The sequence below is a fragment of the Pan paniscus genome, chromosome 13 (genome assembly GCF_029289425.2).
Source record: "Pan paniscus chromosome 13, NHGRI_mPanPan1-v2.0_pri, whole genome shotgun sequence".
Taxonomy (NCBI): Eukaryota; Metazoa; Chordata; class Mammalia; order Primates; family Hominidae; genus Pan; species Pan paniscus.
The window spans coordinates 2619221-2638152 of record NC_073262.2 but is presented as its reverse complement, the minus strand read 5'-3'; positions in this window follow the sequence as shown (position 1 = coordinate 2638152).

The window sequence follows — 18932 nt, the reverse complement described above, 5'->3', positions numbered from 1 at the left end:
ATCGTGGTGTAGATGTTTCCATGTTTATACATATACCGGTGTAGATATTTCCATGTTTATACAGACCGCAGTGTAGATATTTCCATGTTTATAGAGATAGCAGTGTAGATATTTCCAAGTTTGTGCAGATGGCGGTGTTGATGTTTCCATCTATACACAGATTGCCGTGTAGGTATTTCCATGTGTATACAGATGGCATTGTAGATATTTCCATGTTTATACAGATGGTGGTGTAGATATTTCCATGTTTACACAGAAGACTGTATAGGTATTTCCATGTTTATACAGATGGCGGTGTAGCTATTTCCATGTTTATAGAGATAGCGGTGTAGATATTTCCATATTTACAGATAACGGTGTAGAAATTTCCATGTTTATACAGATAGCGGTGTAAATATTTCCATGTTTATACAGATCACGGTGTAGATATTTCCTTGTTTATACAAATAGCGGTGTAGTTATTTCCATGTTTATACAGATAGCGGTGTAGATATTTCCATGTTTACACAGATTGCGGTGTAGATATTTCCATGTTTATACAGATGGTTTTGTAGATATTTCCATGTTTATACAGATGACTTTGTAGGTATTTCCATGTTTATACAGATGGCGGTGTAGATATTTCCATGTTTATAGAGATAGCTGTGTAGATATTTCCATGTTTATACAGATAGCGGTGTAGATAATTCCATGTTTATACAGATCGCGGTGTAGTTACTTCCATGTTTATACAGATAGCGGTGTTGTTATTTCCATGTTTTTACAGATATCGGTGTAGATATTTCCATGTTTACACAGATTGCCGTGTAGATATTTCCATCTTTCTACAGATGGCAGTGTAGGTATTTCCATGTTTATACACATGGCGGTGTAGATACTTCCATATTTATACAGATGTCTGTGTAGATATTTCCATGTGTATACAGATGGTATTGTAGTTATTTCCATGTTTATACAGATGGTGGTGTAGATATTTCCCTGTTTACTCAGATGACTGTGTAGATATTTCCATGTTTTTACAGATGGCAGTGCAGATATTTCAATGTTTATAGAGATGGCACTGTAGATATTTCCATGTTTATACAGATCGCGGTGTAGATATTTCCATGTTTATACAGATAGCGGTGTAGATATTTCCATGTTTTTACAGATATCGGTGTAGATATTTCCATGTTTACACAGATTGCGGTGTAGATATTTCCATCTTTCTACAGATGGCATTGTAGATATTTCCATGTTTATACAGATGGCGGTGTAGATATTTCCATGTTTATATAGATGGTGGTGTAGATATTACCATGTTTATACAGAGAGCGGTGTAGACATTTCCATGTTTATACAGATAGCGGTGTTGATATTTCCATGTTTATATAGATAGCGGTGTAGGTATTTCCATGTTTATAGACATAGCGGTGTAGATATTTCCATGTTTATATAGATGCCATTGTAGATATTTCCATGTTTATACTGATAGCGGTGTTGGTATTTCCACGTTTATACAGATAGCGATGTAGATATTTCCATGTTTATACAGCTCGCGGTGCAGGTATTTATATCTTTATACAGATGGCATTGTAGATATTTCCTTATTCACACTGATGGCGGTGAAGATGTTTCCATGTTTATACAGATGGCGGAGTAGTTACTTCCATGTTTATGGAGATGGCAGTGTAGATATTTTCATGTTTATAGAGATGGCGGTGTAGATATTTCCGTGTTTTTAGAGATAGCAATGTAGATATTTACATGATTATACAGATGGCTGTTTAGATATTTCCATGTGTATACAGATGGCATTGTAGATATTTCCATGTTTATACAGATGACTGTATAGGTATTTCCATGTTTTTACAGATGGCAGTGCAGATATTTCCATGTTTATAGAGATAGCGATGTAGATATTTCCATGTTTGTACAGATGGCGGTGTTGATATTTCCATCTCTACAATGATGGCCGTGTAGATATTTCCATGTTTATACAGATGTCAGCGTAGTTATTTCCATGGACATGCAGATGGCGGTGTAGATATTTCCTTGTTTATACAGATAGCGGTGTAGATATTTCCATCTTTTTACATATGGTGGTGTAGATATTTCCGTGTTTATACACATGGCGGAGTAGATACTTCCATCTTTATGGAGATGGCAGTGTAGATATTTTCATGTTTATAGAGATGGCGGTGTAGATATTTCCATATTTATAGAGATAGCGGTGTAGATACTTCCATCTTTCTACAGATGGCAGTGTAGATATTTCCATGTTTATACAGATGGCCGTGTAGATATTTCCATATTTATACAGATGTCTGCGGAGATATTTCCATGTGTATACAGATGGAATTGTAGTTATTTCCATGTTTATACAGATGGTGGTGTAGATATTTCCATGTTTATTCAGATGACTGTGTAGATATTTCCATGTTTATACAGATGGCAGTGTAGATATTTCCATGTTCCTACACATGACTGTGTAGGTATTTCCATGTTTATACAGATGGCTTTGTAGCTATTTCCATGTCTATAGAGATAGCGGTGCAGATATTTCCATGATTATACAGTTAGCGGTGTATATATTTCCGTGTTTAAAAGGTAGCGGTGGAGATATTTCCATGTTTATACAGATAGCGGTGTAAAAATTTCCATATTAATACAGATAGCGGTGTAGTTATTTCCATGTTTATAGAGATAGCGGTGTAGATATTTTAATGTTTATAGAGACTGCGGTGTTGATATTTCCATCTGTGCACAGACTGCTCTGTACATATTTCCATGTTTATACAGATTGCGGTGTACTTATTTCCATGTTGATACAGATAGCGGTGTAGATATTTCCAAGTTTATACATGTAGCGGTGTAGAAATTCCCATGTTTATACAGATCGCTTTGTAGATATTTCCATCTTTCTACAGATGTCAGTGTAGATATTTCCAAGTTTATACAGATGTCTGTGTAGATATTTCCATGATTTTGCAGACGGAGGTGTAGATATTTCCATGTTTATAGTGATGGCGGTGTAGTTATTTCTGTTTATAGAGATTGCGTTGTAAATATTTCCATGTTTATAGAGATGATGGTGTAAGTATTTTCATGTTTATAGAGATAGCGGTGTAGATATTTCCATGTTTATACAGATAGCGGTATTGCTACTTCCATGTTTATACAGATAGCGGTGTAGATATTTCCATATTTATACAGCTCGCGGTGTAGATATTTCCATCTTTATACAGATGGGAGTGGAGATATTTCCATGTTTATACAGATAGCGGTGTAGATATTTCCATGTCTATAGAGATAGCGTTGTAGTTATTTCCATATTTATAAAAATTGCGGTGTAGGTATTTCCATCTTTATACAGATGGCGCTGTAGATATTTCCATTTTTATACAGATAGAAGTGAAGATATTTCCATGTTTATACAAATATTGGTGTAGATATTTCCAAGTTTATACAGATGGCGGTGTAGATACATCCATGTTTCTGAAGCTAGCGGTGTAGATATTTTCATGTTTATAGAGATGGCGGTGTAGATATTTCCTTGAATATAGATATTGTGGTGTAGGTATTTCCATGTTTATAGAGATAGCGGTGTAGATATTTCCATATTTATACAGATAGCGGTGTAGTTATTTCCATGTTTATACAGATTGCGGTGTAGATATTTCCATGTTTCTACAGATGGCGGTGTAGATATTTCCTTGTTTATACAGACAGCGGTGCGGATATTTCCATGTTTATACAGGTAGCGGTGTAGATATTTCCATGTTTACAGAGATAGCGGTGTAGTTATTTCCATCTTTGCACAGATTGCCGTGTAGATATTTCCATGTTTACGCAGATAGCTGTGTAGATATTTCCAAGTTTACACAAATAGCTGTGTAGATATTTCCATGTTTACACACACTGAGTTGTAGATATTTCCATGTGTTTACAGATTGCGGTGTAGATATGTCCATGTTTATACAGAAAGCAGTGTAGATATTTTCATGTTTATACAGATAGCGGTGGAGATATTTCCATGTTTATAGAGACTGCGGTATAGATATTTCCATGTTTATACAGATAGCGGTGTAGATATTTCCATGTTTACAGAGATAGCAGTGTAGATATTTCCGTCTTTGCACAGATTGCTGTGAAGATATTTCCATTTTTAGACAGATAGCTGTGTAGATATTTCCAAGTTTACACAGATAGCTGTGTAGATATTTCCAAGTTTACACAGATAGCGTTGTAGATATTTCCATGTTTTTACAGATAGCGGTGTAGATATTTCCACGTTTATACAGATAGTGGTGTAGATATTTCCATGTTTATACAGATAGCGGTGGAGATATATCCCTGTTTATACAGATAGCGATGTAGATATTTCCATGTTTGTGCAGAAAGCGGTGTAGATATTTCCATGTTTATACAGATAGCAGTGTAGATATTTCCATGTTTATACAGATGGCTGTGTAGATATTTCCATGTGTGTACAGTTGGCGGTGTAAATATTTCCATGTTTACATAGATGGCGTTGTTGATATTTCCATGTTTATACCGATAGCGGTGTTGGTATTTCGACGTTTATACAGATAGCGATGTAGATATTTCCATGTTTATACAGCTCGCGTTGCAGATATTTATATCTTTATGCAGATGGCATTGTAGATATTTCCTTATTCACACAGATGACGGTGTAGGTGTTTCCATGTTTATACAGATGGCGGAGTAGTTAGTTCCATGTTTATGGAGATGGCAGTGTAGATATTTTCATGTTTATAGAGATGGCGGTGTAGATATTTCCACGTTTATAGAGATAGCAGTTTAGATATTTACATGTTTATACAGATGGCTGTGTAGATATATCCATGTGTACACAGATGGCATAGTAGATATTTCCATGTTTATATAGATGACTGTATAGGTATTTCCATGTTTTTACAGATGGCAGTGCAGATATTTCCATGTTTATAGAGATAGCCGTGTAGATATTTCCATGTTTCTACAGATGGCGGTGTTGATATTTCCATCTATACACAGATGGCCGTGTAGATATTCCCATGTTTCTACAGATGGCGGCGTAGATATTTCCATGGACATGCAGATGGCGGTGTAGATATTTCCATGTTTATACAGACAGCGTTGTAGTTATTTCCATGATTACACAGATGGTGGTGTAGATATTTCCGTGTTTATACATAAGGCGGAGTAGATAATTCCATCTTTATGGAGATGGCAGTGTAGATATTTTCATGTTTATAGAGATGGCGGTGTAGATATTTCCATATTTATAGAGATAGCCGTGTAGTTATTTCCATCTTTCTACAGATGGCAGTGTAGATATTTCAATGTTTATAGAGATTGCGCTGAAGATATTTCCATGTTTATACAGATCGCGGTGTAGATATCTCCATGTTTACACAGATTGCGGTGTAGATATTTCCATGTTTATACAGATGGCTGTGTAGATATTTCCATGTATATACAGATGGCGGTGTAGATATTTCCATGTTTATACTTATCGCGGTGTAGATATTTCCATGTTTATAGAGATGGAGGTGTAGATATTTCCTTGTTCATCGAGATAGCGGTGATGATTTTTCCATGTTTATAGAGATAGCTGTGTGGATATTTCCATGTTTATACAGATAGGTTTGTAGATATTTCCATGTTTATAGAGATGGCGGTGTAGATATTTCCATCTTTATACATATCACGGTGTAGATATTTCCATGTTTATACAGATCGCGGTGTAGATATTTCCACGTTTATGCAGATCATGGTGTAGTTATTTCCATGTTTATACAGATCGCGGTGTTGATATTATCATGTTTATAGGGATAGCGTTGCAAATATTTTCACATTTATACAGATATCGGTGTAGGTATTAGCATGTTTATACAGATAGCAGTGTAGATATTTCCGTGTATAAACAGATGTCTGTGTATATATTTCCGTGTTTAAACAGATGGCGGTGTAGATATTTCCTTGTTTATACAAATAGCGGTGTAGATATTTCCATGTTTATACAGATAGCGGTGTAGGTATTTCCATGTATATACAGATCGCTGTGTAGATGTTTCCGTGTTTATGCAGATGACTTTTTAGGTATTTCCATGTTTATACAGATGGCGGTGTAGGTATTTCCATGTTTATAGAGATAGCTGTGTAGATATTTCCATGTTTATACAGATAGCGGTGTAGGTATTTCCATGTTTACAGAGATATCAGTGTAGATATTTCTATGTTTGCTCATATTGCTGTGTAGATATTTCCATTTTTACAAAGATAGCTGTGTAGATATTTCGAAGTTTACACAGATAGCTGTGTAGATATTTCCAAGTTTACACAGATAGCTTTGTAGATATTTCCATGTTTATACAGATAGCGGTGTGGATATTTCCATGTTTATACAGATAGCGGTGTAGTTATTTCCATGTTTATACAGATAGCGGTGGAGATATTTCCATGTTTATACAGATGGCGTTGTAGTTATTTCTATGTTTATGGAGATAGCGGTGTAAATATCTCCATGTTAATAGAGATGGTGGTGTAAGTATTTTCATGTTTATAGACATAGCGGTGTAGATATTTCCATGTTTATACAGATAACGGTGTTGTTATTTCCATGTTTATACAGATAGCGGTGTAGATATTTCCATGTTTATACAGCTCGCGGTGTAGATATTTCCATCTTTATACAGATGGCAGTGTAGATATTTCCATGTTTATACAGATAGCGGTGTAGATATTTCCATGTCTATAGAGATAGCGGTGAAGGTATCGCCATATTTATACAGCTTGCAGTGTAGATATTTCCATCTTGATACTGATGGCGGTGTAGATATTTCCATGTTTATACAGATGGCAGTGAAGTTATTTCCATGTTTTTACAGATAGTGGTGTAGATATTTCCATGTTTATACAAATGGCGGTGTAGATACATCCATGTTTCTGAAGATGGCGGTGTAGATATTTTCATGTTTATAGAGATGGCGGTGTAGATATTTCCATGTTTGTACAGATGTCTGTGTAGATATTTCCATGTTTATGCTGATAGCGGTGTAGATACTTCCATGTTCTTAGAGATGGCGGTATAGTTATTTCTAAGTTTATAGAGATAGCGGTGTAAATATTTCCATGTTTATAGAGATGGTGGTGTAAGTATTTTCATGTTTATAGAGATAGCAGTGTAGATATATCCATGTTTATTCAGATAGCGTTGTTGGTATTTCCATGTTTATACAGATGGCGGTGTAGATATTTCTATGTTTATACAGCTCGCGGTGTAATTTTTTCCATCTTTATACAGATGGCAGTGTAGATACTTCCATGTTTATACAGATAGCGGTGTAGATATTTCCATGTCTATAGAGATAGCGGTGTAGTTATTTCCATATTTATACAGATTGCGGTGTAGATATTTCCATCTTGATACAGATGGCAGTGTAGATATTTCCATGTTTATACAGATGGCAGTGAAGGTATTTCCATGTTTATACAGATAGTGGTGTAGATATTTCCATGTTTCTACAGATGGCGGTGTAGATACATCCATGTTTCTGAAGATGGCGGTGTAGATATTTTCATGTTTATAGAGATGGAGGTGTAGATATTTCCATGTATAAAGAGATAGCAGTGTAGATATTTTCATGTTTAAAGAGAAAGCGGTGTAGGTATTTCCAAGTTTATACAGATATCGGTGTAGATATTTCCATGTTTACAGAGATAGCGGTGTAGGTATTTCCATCTTTGCACAGATTGCGCTGTAGGTATTGCCAAATTTACACAGATAGCGGTGTAGATATTTCCATGTTTATAGAGATAGCGCTGTTGTTATTTCCACGTTAATACAGATAGCGATGTGGATTTTTCCATGTTTTAGAGATGGCATTGTAGATATTTCCATGTTTATACAGATATAAGTGTAGACATTTCGATGTTTATAGAGATAACGGTATAGTTATTTCAATGTTTATACAGACAACGGTGAAGGTATTTGCATGTTTATACAGATAGCGGTGTAGATATTGCCCTCTTTGTAGAGATAGCAGTGCAGATATATCCTTGTTTATACAGATAGCGTTGTAGATATTTCGATGTTTATAGAGATAGCGGTATAGTGATTTCAATGTTTTTATAGATAACGGTGTAGGTATTTGCATGGTTATACAGATAGTGGTGTAGATACTTCCATGTTTATACAGATAGCTGCGTAGACATTTCCATGTTAATAGTGATAGCTGTGTAAATATTTCCCTGTTTTACAGATAGCAGTGTAGATATTTCCATGTTTATAGAGACAGCGGTGTAGATATTTCTATGTTTATACAGATGGCAGAGTAGATATTTCCATGTTTATACAGAGAGCGGTGTAGATATTTCTACGTTTATAGAGATAGCGGTGTAGATAATTTCATGTTTACACAGACAGCGGTGTAGAAATTTCCATGTTTATAGAGAGAGCGGTGAACATGTTTACATGTTTATACAGACAGCGGTGTAAATATTTCCATGTTTATACAGATAGTGGTGTAAATATTTTCATGTTTATAGAGATAGCGCTGTAGATAATTCCATGCTAATAGAGATAGCGGTGTAAATATTTCCATGTTTATATAGATAGCCGTGTAATTGTTTACAAATTTATAGAGATAGCGGTGTAGATATTTCCATGTTTATACAGATGGCAGTGTAGATATTTCTATGTTTATACAGATGACGGTGTAGGTATTTCCATGTTTATACAGATAGGGGTGTAGATATTTCCATGTTTATAGTGATGGCTGTGTAGATATTTCAATGTTTATAGACATAGCGGGGTACATACTTCCATGTTTATAGAGATAGCTGTGTAGATATTTCCTTGTTTATACAGATGGCGGTGTAGATATATCCATGTTTATAAAAAAAGCGGTGTAGATATTTCCATGTTTATAATGATGGCGCTGTAGATATTTCCATGTTTGTACAGATGTCAGTGTAGATATTCCCACGTTTATACAGATGGATGTGTAGATATTTCCATGTTTATTGAGATGTCGGTGTAGATATTTCCATGTTTATACAGATAGCGGTGTACATATTTCCATGTTTATACAGATAGCGGTGTAGATATTTCCATGTTTATAGTGATGGCGGTGTAGATATTTCCATGTTTATAGAGATAGCGTTGTAGATATTTCCATGTTTATAGAGATGGCGGTGTAGGTATTTCCTTGTTTATACCGATGGCGGTGGAGATATTTCCTTGATTATAAAGATAGCGTTGTAGATATTTCCATGCTTATAGTGAGAGCGGTTTAGATATTTCCATGTTTATAAAGATGGCAGTGTAGCTATATCCATGTTTTTAAAGATGGCCGTGTGAATATTTCCAAGTTTATAAAGATAGTGGTGTAGATATTTCCATATTTATACAGACGGCGGTGTAGATATTTCCATGTATATACAGATGGCGGTGTAGATTTTGCCATGTGTATACAGATGGAGGTGTGGATATTTGCATGTTTATACAGATAGCGCTGTAGATATTTCCATGATTATACAGATGACGGTGTAGATATTTCCATGTTTATACCGATGGCAGTGTAGATATTTCCATATTTATAAAGATGTCGGTGTAGGTATTTCCATGTTTATTCAGATAACAGTGTATATATTTCCATGTTTATAGAGATGTCGATGTAGATATTTTGACGTTTATAGAGAGAACGGTGTAGATAATTCCATGTTTACAGTGATGGCAGTGTAGATATTTCCCTGTTTATACAGATAGCGGTGTAGATATTTCCATGTTTATACAGATGGCGGTGTTAGTTCCATATTTATGGAGATGGTGGTGTAGATATTTTCATGTATAGAGATGGCGGTGTAGATATTTCCGTGTTTATAGAGATTGTGGTGTAGATATTTCCATGGTTATAGAGATAGCTGTGTAGTTATTTCCATGTTTCTGGAGATAGCGGTTTAGATATTTCCATGTTTATACAAACGGCTATGTAGATATTTCCATGTGTATACAGACAAGCATTGCAGATATTTCCATGTTTATAGAGATGGTGTTGTAGATATTTCCATGTTTATACAGATGACTGTGGAGATATTTGCATGTTTATGCAGAAGGCGGTGTAGGAATTTCCATGTTTATACAGATAGCGGTGTAGATATTTCTGTGTTTATACAGATGGCGGTGTAAATAGTTCCATGGTTATGGTGATGGCGGTGTAGATATTTCCATGTTTATAGAGATGGTAGTGTAGATATTTCCATGTTTAAAGAGATGGTGGTGTATACATTTCCATGTTTATACAGATGATTATGTAGATATTTCCATGTTTATAGATATGGCGGTGTAGATATTTCCATGTTTATAGAGATAGTGGTGTAGATATTTCCATGTTTATAAAGATAGCTGTGTAGATATTTCCATGTTTGCACAGATTGCGGAGTAGATATTCCCATGTTTACACATATAGCGGTGTAGATATTTCCATCTTTCCACAGATTGCGTTGTAGATATTTACATGTTTATTCACTTAGCAGTGTATATGTTTCCATGTTTACACAGATACCTCTGTAGATATTTCCATGTTTACTCAGATAGCGTTGAAAATATTTCCAGGTTTATAGAAATAGCGGTTTAGATATTTCCATGTTTATACAGATGGCGGTGTAGACCTTTCCATGTTTATAGAGATAGCGGTGAAGGTATTTCCATCTTTATACAGATGGCGGTGTAGATATTTCCATGTTTATGCAGACTGCGGTTTAGCTATTTCTGTGTTTACGCAGATGGTGGTGTAGATAATTCCAAGTTTATAGAGATGTCGGTGTAGATATTTCCATGTTTATAGAGATAGCGGTGTAGATATTTCCATGTTTATACAGCTCACGGTGTAGATATTTCCATCTTTATACAGATGGCAGTGTAGATATTTCCATGTTTATACAGATAGTGGTGTAGATATTTCCAAGTTTATACAGATGGCTGTGTAGATATTTCCGTGTGTATACAGATGGCTGTGTAGATATTTTCATGTTTATAGAGATGGTGGTGTAGATATTTCCATGTTTATACAGATGACGGTGTAGATAGTTCCATGTTCATACAGATGGTGTGGTAGATATTTCCATGTTTATACAGAGAGCAGTGTAGATATTTCCATGTTTATACAGATAGCGGTGCAGATATTTCCATATTTATACAGATATCGGTGAAGATATTTCCATGTTTATACAGTTTGCTGTGTAGACATTTCCATGTTTATACAGATGGCATTGTAGATATTTCCAAGTTCATATAGATAGCGGTGTAGACATTTCCATGTTTTACAGATAACGGTGTAGATATTTCCATGTTTGTAGAGATAGCGATGTAGATATTTCCATGTTTAAGCAGATAGCGATGTGGATATTTCCATCTTCACACAGATCGTGTTGCAGATATTTCCATGCTTATACAGATCGCGGTGCAGTTAGTTCCATGTTTATACAGGTAGCGGTGTAGCAATTTCCATGTTTATACAGATCGTGGTGCAGAAATTTCCAACTTTTTACAGATGGCAGGATGGATATTTCCATGTTTACACAGTCGGCGGTGTAGATATTTCCATGTTTATAGAGATGGCGGTGTAAGTATTTCCATGTTTATAGAGATAGCGGTGTAGATATTTCCATGTTTTTGCAGATAGCGGTGTAGATATTTCCATGCTTACAGAGATAGAGGTGTAGATATTTCCATGTTTATACAGATAGCTGTGTAGATACTTCCATGTTTATACAGATGGCGGTGTAGATATTTCCATGTCTATACAGATAGCAGTGCAGATATCTCCTTTTTTATACAGATCGGGGTGTAGATATTTCCATGTTCACAGATATAGCGGTGTAGATATTTCCATAACTGCACAGATTGTGATGTAGATATTTCCATCTTCACACACATAGCGTTGTACATATTTCCATGTTTTCACAGATAGCTGTGTATATATTTCTATGTTTACACAGACAGGGATGTAGTTATTTCCATGTTTATACAGATAGCGGTGTAGATATTTCCATGTTTACACAGATAGCGGTGTAGATGTTTCCGTGTTTATACAGATATCCGTGTAGATATTTCCATGTTTATACAGATAGTGGTGGCGATATTTCCATGTTTATACAGACAACGGTGTAGATATTTCCATGTTTATACAGATAGCGGTGTAGATATTTCCATGATTACACAGATAGCAGAGTAGATATTTCCATGTTTATACAGAGAGTGGTGTAGATATTTCCATGTTTATACAGATTACCGTGAAGGTATTTCCATGTTTATAGAGATGGCGGTGTAGATATTTCCATGTTTATAGAGATAGCCGTGTAGATATTTCCATGTTTATACATATAGCGTTGTAGACATTCTCATGTTTACAGAGATAGCAGTGTAGAGATTTCCATATTTATACAGATAACGTTGTATATATTTCCATGGTTATACAGATCGTGGTGTAGATATTTCCATGTTTATACAGATAGCAGTGTAGACATTTCCATGTTTATACAGATAGCGCTGAAGATATTTCCATGATTACAGAAATAGCGGTGTAGATATTTCCATATTTGCATAAATTGCGGTGTAGATATTTCCATCTTTACACAGATAGCGGTGTACATATTTCCATGTTTACACAGATAGCTGTGTAGACATTTCCATATTTACACAGATAGTGTTGTAGATATTTCCATGTTTATAAATATAGCGGTGTAGATATTTCCATGTTTATACAGATAGCGGTGAAGATATTTGCATGTTTATACAGATAGCGGTGGAGAAATTTCCATGTTTATACAGACAGCGGTCTAGATATTTCAATGTTTATACAGATAGTGGTGTAGATATTTCCATGTTTATACAGATAGCGGTGTATATATTTCCATGTTTATATATAGAGAGGTTTAGATATTTCCATGTTTATACAGACAGCTGTGGAGATATTTCCATGTTTATACAGATAACGGTGGTGATATTTCCATGTTTATACCTATGGCGGTGTTGATATTTCCAAGTTTATACAGATGGCTGCGTAGATATTTCCATGTGTGTACAGATGCAGTTTAGATATTTGCATGTTTATACAGATGGAGATGTAGATATTTCCATGTTATATAGATGACTGTGTAGATATTTCCATGTTTTTACCGATGGCGTTGTAGATATTTCCATGTTTATACAGATAGTTGTGTGGCAATTTCCATGTTTATACAGATAGCGGTGTAGTTATTTCCATGTTTATAGAGATGGCAGTGTAGATATTTCCATGTCTATACAGATACTGAGGTAAATATTTCCATATTTATACAGACGACCGTGTAGATATTTCCATGTTTATACAGATAGCGGTGTAGATATTTCCATGTATGTAAAAATCGTGGTGTAGATATTTCCGTGTTTATAGAGATAGCAGTATAGATATTTCCAGCTTTATACAGATAGCGGTGTAGATATTTCCAAGTTTACAGAGATAGCAGTGTAGATATTTCCATATTTGCACAGATTGCGGTGTAGATATTTCCATATTTACACAGATAGCTGTGTAGATATTTCCATGTTTTCTCAGAGAGTGTTGTAGATATTTCCATGTTTACAGAGATAGCGATGTAGATATATCCATGCTTACACAGATAGCGGTGTGGACATTTCCATGTTTACAGAGATAGCGGCGTAGATATTTCCATATTTATACATATAGCGGTGTAGATATTTCCATGTTTATACAGACAGCGCTGTAGATATTTCCATGTTTATACAGAGAGCGGGGTAGTTATTTCCACGTTTATACAGATGGTGGTGTGTATATTTCCATGTTTATACAGTTGGCGGTGTAGATATTTCCATGTTTATACAGATGGCAGTGTAGATATTTCCATGTTTATACAGATAGTGGTGTTGATATTTCCATGTTTATACTGATGACTGTGTAGGTATTTCCATGTTTATACAGATGGCGGTGTCGACATTTCCATGTTTATAGAGATAACCATGTAGATATTTCCATGTTTATACAGATAGCGGTGTAGACATTTCCATGTTTATAGAGATTTCGGTGTAGATATTTCCAAATTTATACAGATAACGGTGAAGATATTTCCATGTTTATACAGATAGCGGTGAAGATATTTCCATGTTTATACAGATGGCGGTGTACATGTTTCCATGTATATAGAGATAGCTGTGTAGATATTGCCAAGTTTATTCAGATGGCGGTGTAGGTATTTCCATGTTTGTACTGTTAGCGGTGTGGCTATTTCCATGTTTATACAGATAGCGGTGCAGATATTTCCATGTTTATACAGGTAGTGGTGTAGGTATTTCCATGTTTATAGAGATATCAGTGTAGATATTTCCAAGTTTATACAGATGGCTGTGTAGATATTTCCATGCGTATACAGATGGCAATGTAGATATTTCCATGTTTAAACATATGGATGTCAAGGTATTTCCATGTTTATACAGATGACTGTGTATATATTTCCATGTTTATAGAGATGGCGGAGTAGATATTCCCATCTTTATAGAGATAGCGGTGTAGATATTTCCATGTTTGTAGAGATAGCGGTGTAGATATTTCCATATTTACAGATAGCCGTGTAGATATTTCCATGTTTATTCAGACGGGGGTGAAGATATTTCCATGTTTATAGAGATGGCTGTGTAGATATTTCCATGTTTATACAGATGGCAGTGTAGATATTTCCATGTTTTTACAGATAGTGGTGTGGATATTTCCATGTTTATACTGATGACTGTGTATGTATTTCCTGGTTTATAAACATGGCGGTGTCGATATTTCCATGTTTATAGAGATAGCCATGTAGATATTTCCATGTTTATTCAAATAGCGGTGTAGACATTTCCATGTTTATAGAGATAGCGGTGTAGATATATCCATATTTATACAGATAGCGTTGTAGATATTTCCATGTTTATACAGGTAGCGGTGTAGATATTTCCAGGTTTATACAGATAGCGTTGTAGTTATTTCCATGGTTATACACATGGTGGTGTATATATTTCCATGTTTATACCGATGGCGGTGTTGATATTTCCATGTTTATAGAGATAGATTTGTAGATATTTCCATGTTTATAGAGATAGTGGTGTAGATATTTCCATGTTTATAGATAGCGGTGTAGATATTTCCATATTTATACAGCTAGCCGTGTAGGTATTTCTATGTTTATTCAGATGGCGGTGCGGTTATTTCCATGTTTATACAGATAGCGGTGTGGCTATTTCCATGTTAATACTGATGGCAGTGTAGATATTTCCAAGTTTATGCAGATAGCGAAGTAGATATTTCCATGTTTATACAGATAGCGGTGCAGATATTTCCATGTTTATACAGGTAGTGGTGTAGGTATTTCCATGTTTATAGAGATATCGGTGTAGATATTTCCAAGTTTATACAGATGGCTGTGTAGATATTTCCATGCGTATACAGATGGCAATGTAGATATTTCCATGTTTAAACATATGGATGTCAAGCTATTTCCATGTTTATACAGATGACTGTGTATATATTTCCATGTTTATAGAGATGGCGGTGTAGATATTCCCATCTTTATAGAGATAGCGGTGTAGATATTTCCATGTTTGTAGAGATAGCGGTGTAGATATTTCCATATTTACAGATAGCCGTGTAGATATTTCCATGTTTATTCAGACGGGGGTGAAGATATTTCCATGTTTATAGAGATGGCTGTGTAGATATTTCCATGTTTATACAGATGGCAGTGTAGATATTTCCATGTTTTTACAGATAGTGGTGTGGATATTTCCATGTTTATACTGATGACGGTGTATGTATTTCCTGGTTTATAAACATGGCGGTGTCGATATTTCCATGTTTATAGAGATAGCCATGTAGATATTTCCATGTTTATTCAAATAGCGGTGTAGACATTTCCATGTTTATAGAGATAGCGTTGTAGATATATCCATATTTATACAGATAGCGTTGTAGATATTTCCATGTTTATACAGGTAGCGGTGTAGATATTTCCAGGTTTATACAGATAGCGTTGTAGTTATTTCCATGGTTATACACATGGTGGTGTATATATTTCCATGTTTATACCAATGGCGGTGTAGATATTTCCATGTTTATAGAGATAGATTTGTAGATATTTCCATGTTTATAGAGATAGTGGTGTAGATATTTCCATGTTTATAGATAGCGGTGTAGATATTTCCATATTTATACAGCTAGCCGTGTAGGTATTTCTATGTTTATTCAGATGGCGGTGCGGTTATTTCCATGTTTATACAGATAGCGGTGTGACTATTTCCATGTTAATACTGATGGCAGTGTAGATATTTCCAAGTTTATGCAGATAGCGAAGTAGATATTTCCATGTTTATACAGATAGCGGTGCAGATATTTCCATGTTTATACAGGTAGTGGTGTAGGTATTTCCATGTTTATAGAGATATCGGTGTAGATATTTCCAAGTTTATACAGATGGCTGTGTAGATATTTCCATGCGTATACAGATGGCAATGTAGATATTTCCATGTTTAAACATATGGATGTCAAGGTATTTCCATGTTTATACAGATGACTCTGTATATGTTTCCATGTTTATAGAGATGGCGGAGTAGATATTCAAATCTTTATAGAGATAGCGGTGTAGATATTTCCATGTTTGTAGAGATAGCGGTGTAGATATTTCCATATTTACAGATAGCCGTGTAGATATTTCCATGTTTATTCAGACGGGGGTGAAGATATTTCCATGTTTATAGAGATGGCTGTGTAGATATTTCCATGTTTATACAGATGGCAGTGTAGATATTTCCATGTTTTTACAGATAGTGGTGTGGATATTTCCATGTTTATACTGATGACTGTGTATGTATTTCCTGGTTTATAAACATGGCGTTGTCGATATTTCCATGTTTATAGAGATAGCCATGTAGATATTTCCATGTTTATTCAAATAGCGGTGTAGACATTTCCATGTTTATAGAGATAGCGTTGTAGATATATCCATATTTATACAGATAGCGTTGTAGATATTTCCATGTTTATACAGGTAGCGGTGTAGATATTTCCAGGTTTATACAGATAGCGTTGTAGTTATTTCCATGGTTATACACATGGTGGTGTATATATTTCCATGTTTATACCGATGGCGGTGTAGATATTTCCATGTTTATAGAGATAGATTTGTAGATATTTCCATGTTTATAGAGATAGTGGTGTAGATATTTCCATGTTTATAGATAGCGGTGTAGATATTTCCATATTTATACAGCTAGCCGTGTAGGTATTTCTATGTTTATTCAGATGGCGGTGCGGTTATTTCCATGTTTATACAGATAGCGGTGTGACTATTTCCATGTTAATACTGATGGCAGTGTAGATATTTCCAAGTTTATGCAGATAGCGAAGTAGATATTTCCATGTTTATACAGATAGCGGTGCAGATATTTCCATGTTTATACAGGTAGTGGTGTAGGTATTTCCATGTTTATAGAGATATCGGTGTAGATATTTCCAAGTTTATACAGATGGCTGTGTAGATATTTCCATGCGTATACAGATGGCAATGTAGATATTTCCATGTTTAATCATATGGATGTCAAGGTATTTCCATGTTTATACGGATGACTGTGTATATATTTCCATGTTTATAGAGATGGCGGAGTAGATATTCCCATCTTTATAGAGATAGCGGTGTAGATATTTCCATGTTTGTAGAGATAGCGGTGTAGATATTTCCATATTTACAGATAGCCGTGTAGATATTTCCATGTTTATTCAGACGGGGGTGAATATATTTCCATGTTTATAGAGATGGCTGTGTAGATATTTCCATGTTTATACAGATGGCAGTGTAGATATTTCCATGTTTTTACAGATAGTGGTGTGGATATTTCCATGTTTATACTGATGACTGTGTATGTATTTCCTGGTTTATAAACATGGCGGTGTCAATATTTCCATGTTTATAGAGATAGCCATGTAGATATTTCCATGTTTATTCAAATAGCGGTGTAGACATTTCCATGTTTATAGAGATAGCGTTGTAGATATATCCATATTTATACAGATAGCGTTGTAGATATTTCCATGTTTATACAGGTAGCGGTGTAGATATTTCCAGGTTTATACAGATAGCGGTGTAGTTATTTCCATGGTTATACACATGGTGGTGTATATATTTCCATGTTTATACCGATGGCGGTGTAGATATTTCCATGTTTATAGAGATAGATTTGTAGATATTTCCATGTTTATAGAGATAGTGGTGTAGATATTTCCATGTTTATAGATAGCGGTGTAGATATTTCCATATTTATACAGCTAGCCGTGTAGGTATTTCTATGTTTATTCAGATGGCGGTGCGGTTATTTCCATGTTTATACAGATAGCGGTGTGGCTATTTCCATGTTAACACTGAAGGCAGTGTAGATATTTCCAAGTTTATGCAGATTGCGAAGTAGATATTTCCATGTTTATACAGATAGCGTTGGAGGAATTTCCATGTTTATACAGATAGCGGTGGAGATATTTCCATGTTTACACAGATAGCGGTGGATATATTTCCATGTTTATAGAGATGGCGGTGTAGATATTTCCAAGTTTATACAGATAGAGGTGTAGATATTTCCATGTTTATAGAAAGCGGTGTAGATATTTCCATGTTTTCACAGATAGCGGTAGATATAATTCCATGCTTTTACAGACACCGGTGTAGACATTTCCATGTTTATAGAGATAGCAGTGTAGATATTTCCATATATATACAGATAGTGGTGTTGTTATTTCCATGTTTATACAGACAGCGCTGTATATATTTCCATGCTAATATTGATAGCGGTGAATTTATTTCCATATTTATACAGATGGAGGTGTATATATTTCCATGTTTATACAGATGGCGGTGTAGATAATTCC